The sequence below is a fragment of the Microtus oregoni genome, unplaced genomic scaffold, assembly GCF_018167655.1.
Source record: "Microtus oregoni isolate MIOR12 unplaced genomic scaffold, Mior012 000019F_ref0000042, whole genome shotgun sequence".
Classification (NCBI taxonomy): domain Eukaryota; kingdom Metazoa; phylum Chordata; class Mammalia; order Rodentia; family Cricetidae; genus Microtus; species Microtus oregoni.
In genome coordinates, this window is record NW_024543078.1 from 25,348,316 (window position 1) to 25,354,385 (window position 6,070).

Here is a 6,070-nt window from a genome sequence, read left to right on the forward strand (position 1 = left end):
TATTCCTCAACATCACTTTTTCTTTAAATGATGAAGCTCATTTATATAGACACGTTGCATATTTTCCAGTAAATCTAGAAGCAGCCCAGAGTGTCTGGCATGCACTTCACAGAGCCTTGTAAAAATCTTTCCAGCACTTCACTGGAAACCCTTGTGGTAAAGAATAGCTACTTTAGGTTCAACTCAGCTCTGATTTTGTTTTTTATACAGAGAATGCAAAATGTATGCAAAAAGGCTCTTTCCCACCATGTGACTCCCATCCTATAACCGTAGCACATAACTTACTTACTCTTCTCAGTTTCCTCTCTTCCCAATAATGCTTATGTTTGCTTTTGTTTTACTTCACCATTTAAAAGTTCTTGAAGTGGCAGAGATCAAACCCAAGTGTAAACTTTAGGCAATCCTCCACCACTTAGGTTTCACCATAAACATTTGTTTGAGACAGGGTCTAAGCTGCCCAGACAGCCTTGAGTTCACTCTGTCGCCGAAATGAGCCTTGAGCGTGTGATCCACTTGCCTTGGACTTCTGAGCAGCTGGGGTTATCTGCTTATTCCACGAGGCCTACCACATTGTTTGCAGTAGGGATAATGGGAGAAAGTTGACTTTCTGGGAAGTGCAGGCCTGAGAATCCTGTGCTTAGGCAAGCAACTCCCCACCACGGCGAGCGGGACATCTAAACAGATCTATTCTATGACGGCTATGGGAAGCTTGCTTGCTCTCTTCGCCACCACACAAGCCATGCGGTAGTCACTGCTTCAGCAGTATGCACTCTGAGCAAGGTGTCAGTTCTGATCACAGAACTGGCCTTTCAGGTGTATTGTCTTCAAAATGCAGTTCTCTTCTCCAGGAAATGACAACAGGATTATTGATACTTCAACTTGGAATGATGATTAAAAGGTATAATTCTTGTGTTCCATGCATTTTTATTAGTTTTTAAAGATATTTTTAAATAATAAGTGATCGACATAATTACACACATATGTGCTAGCACACTTGGTTTTAATTCATGCCTTGTCCCCTCTATTCTATTGATGAATATTTTTGACACAGACCCAGATTTCTTCTATACATTTAAATTGTTTTGAATAGGAATTTTCATTCCTTTTAATGGCAAATATCTGTCTTGGCAATCAGATCCCTTAGAAGTAGGTGGTCTCTGGCGGCTTCTAGTCCAAGCCCCTCATTGTATAGGGGAAATATGAAATATGACAGGTTCCTATCCAGAGTATTTCCCTGATGAAGAAGAGAAAGTATGTTGTCTATTGATGAGTTGAAATGATACTTAACAAATATTTACAGATTATTTTTTCCCCTTATTTTAGAATACCAGACTTCTGCCACAAAGTGTCTTTGTTACTGAAACATGCACATTGTCTTAGTATTTTTTATGTTGCTGAGATAAAATATCCTGACAAAAGCAATTGAGGGGATAAAGGGCTTCTTTTAGCTCACGGTTCCAGATTATAGTTTATCATTTAGGGTAAGTCAAGCACCAGGAACTTGAAGCAGCTAGTCACAGTTACACTCAAGACCTGAGAGAATTAATGCATGTATGCTTGCATTTTTTTCTCCATTCTTAAATAGTTCACAATCTTCTGCCTAGGGAATGATGCCACCCACAGTGGTAGAGCCTTCTCATCTCAATTAACATAATTGAGATAGTACTTGCCCTTCTGCATTCTTGCAGGTCAATTGCTCATTAAGGCTCTCTTTCCAAGTGATTTTAGATTATATACAGTTGACAACTAAAACTAACTTAGCCCACAGAGAGGGGTGAGTGTAAACAAGGATTTTATTTTGTGGGAAGAAAGGAAAACTGAAGCTCCCATCACCTACCAATATTCTTGGTCTACCTCCCACCCAAACACAGGCTCAGCAAAGCAGATTGACACAATGGTGGAGCATCTCTGGCTGCTGAACGTGTACATGCAGGACAAGTGATGTGGTCCTTCTCTCATGCTGGAGTCTGCCAGTTATGCTCCTATAGTCTTATGATGCTAGAATGGTGGACTTGGAAAAGTCTTTAGTGCAGACTACCAGATCCTGTCTCATTTTACTTATGATAAACTAAGTCAGGGGAAAGGTCTCTCAAGGACACTAATGAGTGGCTCACAGATCTGAGACCTGACCCTGCTGCTCCTACTGTGATGATCTGTGCTCAAAGGGTTTGGGGACACCGTTTTCTTACTGACTCTTGTTTATTGAGACCAAATGGTAAGGAATTTGAGGCTGAAGTTATGTGCATTCAAAGACAAGGGAAATGCTTTTGATTATAAGATCTGTGTTGTGGTTACTGGACAAATCTTGGAATTGCCCTCTCTCACTAGTACAGGCTATGATATCATCTGAGAACTAAACTAAATGCATCTGGGAGAAATAGCACGACCCATTTCTGCTTTCTGCAGAGTTCTCTGTTACCTATGTAGTAGCACGTCTTCATGCTATTTTCTGCTAAAATTAACTCCAGTTTAGCTGTCAGAAATTCCTTGATCCTGAGAGGTAAGTGGTCACGCAAGTCCACATGGATGAAACACAACCGCGCTCAAGGATTTTGATGCCCTCGTCGCCTGGGTCCACCTCTCTGGCAGACGATTCCCAGTCTTCTAGATGCCTCACCTCTTGCGCGAAGGGGCTTCACTCATTTGCCATTCCACTCCTCTATCCTTCTGGTCATCTTTTGGCCTTCAATTTTAACTTGGCACCTGGAGGTGCAGTAACTATCTCGAAAGCCTGTAAGATGCTGGAAAGCAACACAGTACGCCTGGTAGCCTAGGAAGAGAGTCTTGCGCCCGAAGATGACCTGAGCAGCCAAAGAAGTTAGTCCATTAATTTTCAATTTAGTCTCAGTCAGGTTCTTAGGATGCAGGTAGAAGGCAGCCAGAATCTTTTCCAAATAAATGGTCAGGAGCTTGGGCTCTCGCCCAGTTGCTGATGCTGTTCTGTTCTAAAACCTCTTGAGCTGGCTGCTCATCAGTTCCATTACTGTCAGCGCTATTGCTTTCCAGGTTCCTGCTAGAGCGGCCCCAGTCACCTATGCTTGCAGCTTTCAACTGATTTACTCATGCAAAGTTCCGAAGTCTTCCACCTCCCTCCAAAAAACAAAACGAACAAAACACCAACACCATCAGAGTCTTCAGGGCAACACCCTGCTCTTCGGTACCTACGTTTGTATTAGTTACTTTTCTGTTGCTGTATTAAAATACCATGACCAAGGAGGCTTATAGAGGGAGAAGTTTATTTTGGCTTACACTTCCAGAGGGATAAGAGTATATCATGGTGGCGGAAGCGTGACAGCAGGCAGCTGGAGCGGGAAACTTTGTACTCACAAGCAGGAGTCGAGAACTGGAACTGGAAGTCGCGTGAGTCTAAGATCTCTCAAAGCCCACCCCTAATAATGTACCTCCTCAGCAAGCTTACACCACTGTCCCAGGCAGTGCCACCGACTTGTAACCATGTGTTCACATACCCTAGCTCCAACCACCACGGTGGAGGCTCTGATAGGAATATCCAGAAATACTTTTCTTCTCTTGAAACAAACTAACTAAAAAAGCGGTACTATAAGTCTGTCCCAACTCTGAAGAAGTCTAGGCATTCCCAGGTACCAGAGCATTGTGGGAACCTTTTTCTGGCTGGGAATGACAAGAGACAATGCCTATGTGGGTGATTTCATCCCATTTTGGCTGCTAAGGGGTTGTGAGAACTCCTCTTTAAACGTTCATCCATTCTAAGAGCCCTGCCAAGACTTTTCAGTTCCTCTCATTGCCACCCACTGCTAACTCCTGCCAGGAAACAGCAGAGAAACCTATAAAGGCTGTCCAGGGATCGCACGGACTGCTTACCAAGTAAGCCACAAGCCAAGTCCTCAGGTTTCAGCCTCCGTGGGTGGTGGCAGGGGTGGCCTTTTGTTTTGTTTTGTTTTCTGCAGGATCCCTGAAGTCCGTTCTGGAAAACTGAAAACAGCACAGCACTCAGATGCTTCGAAGGATTTTTTTTTTCTCACAGACAACTGGAACCTTGGGAGCCAAAGGAGATTGTGGAGAGGATGTGAACAGATGGTCATTGAGGGTAGCTGACCGGGTGGGCTGGAACACAGGCCAGGACCTGCCACCTGAGGATTGTGCTTGGGATGTTCAGATGACGCGTGAGCAGCCACATGGGGAGCCTGGTTCTGTTGAAAACCAAAAAGTTGAAAATGAAAAGAGATAAAGACATAGGCACAGAAGGATATTTGTCTTCAGTGAAAAGGGCAACTTTTAAAGACTTATTTTATTTTTTTATTATGTGTATGTGTGTGGGTATGTACATGCAAGTTCAAGTGCCCCAGAGGTCAGAGACATAAGATTTCTTGGAATGGAATTATAGGCAGTTGGGAGCTGCCCAACATAGAACTCTAACTAACATCCTCTGTAAGACAAAGTGCACTCTTGACGGCAGAACTCTCTCTCCAGCTCAAGTAAGACTTAAAAAAAAAACAAGATGCATAGAGCTTCAAACAAAAAAAACATTAATGCAATATTTTAAAAGTTCATTCTTCTTCACTATAGGCACGAGGAATAATATTTACAATGCATGCAATCCATGTGATTATAAAATTAGACGTGATGATATTAAATTTATAATGAACTTCTATTAGTCAGACAAAAGACATGGGCATCCCAGTAGGAAAAAATGGCCATTAAAGTAACTAAATGGGGTGTGTGAAAGTATATATTTACAGTTGTTAGTTACATTGTATATAAAGTATCTGTAGTTTTGTACAAAGAGGAAAGCTGCTTATTCTCACTAGGAAAATGTACAAGCCAAGGCAAATCCAAGAAGCTCCACTAAACCTGAACTATTTTAAAATTTGCTAACAACAATTGGCAAGGATGTGAAGAAATGCTGCCCTATCTTCTTCTGGCAATCTGACAGAATCCTCTTAAGTTATAACACCCCCACACCGTTTTCCTGAGCCAAGCCTCATCCCAGAGCCCCTGAGGTAGCAAAAGATACTAATTGAAATGTTGTTCATAGTATTGGAACAAACTATCAAAAGGGAGACCAATGGTTTAGATTAAGTTGTGATCACTCTATAGAATATTATGCATTATTTAGAAAGCACTATCTAGGGTTTTGTGCTTTTGTTGTTGTGGTGTTTTGAGACAGATTTCTCTGTGTAGCCCTGGCTGTCCTAGAACTCACTTTATAGACCAGGTTAGCTCCGAACTCACAGAGATCTGTCTGCCTCTGCCTCCTGAGTGCTGGGATTAAAGATGTGCGTGACCACACCTGAACGGGTTTTCTGCTTGAGTAGAGTTCTTGAAGATGTTTTGCCGAAGGAGAAGAATAAGATGAAGAATTATAAACAGAGTAACTATCTTTGTTATTGAACATGATCTAAGATCTTCTGTAAAGCATTACTTTAAAAAACAAAGATGCATTAGTGTATAACTATATTGGGTGGATCTAGATATTAAGAATTAAATATGGCAACACTTATAAAAAACCGGAAGTGGGGAGAAATGAGAGTCCTTACAAGGTGCAGAGGATGGAGTGTGTGTGAGTGAGGAACTCCTGATATAGGCTACTCACCTGAGACTTCTCTTAGAACCTCTCTTGGGAAGAGTCACCAGTGGGGTGCTGTTGGTCCTTCCAATCTGCACAGATACCACTCTTTGGTCATTGACAAATTTATTTCATAACTAAAGAGAAAGTCACTATGGGTATTGTCTCATCCTGGACCAAAGAGGAAGGAAGGGCTGGCTGTTAATGAAGCAGGACTAGGCCAGCATGGATATGCTGGAGTTTCTGTGTCCTCCGCCCTTCCTAACCTCAGCCTTCACTGAATACTCACTATGTGCCGATAGCTGTTCTAGGCACCAGAAACATGGTGACTAATGCGGCATAATCCTTGATTCTAAGGTGCCTTCCATTACAGGGGACAATCCATACAATAAACATGTCAATATTAATGTTCACATGGGGATAGAGGTATAGTTATGAAAGCTTTCTAAAGGACCACTATTCATTATACCCAATCAGACTGAGGGTGTCTTCAAAGTAAAGAGGAAGGCCAGACATTGCTAGCCT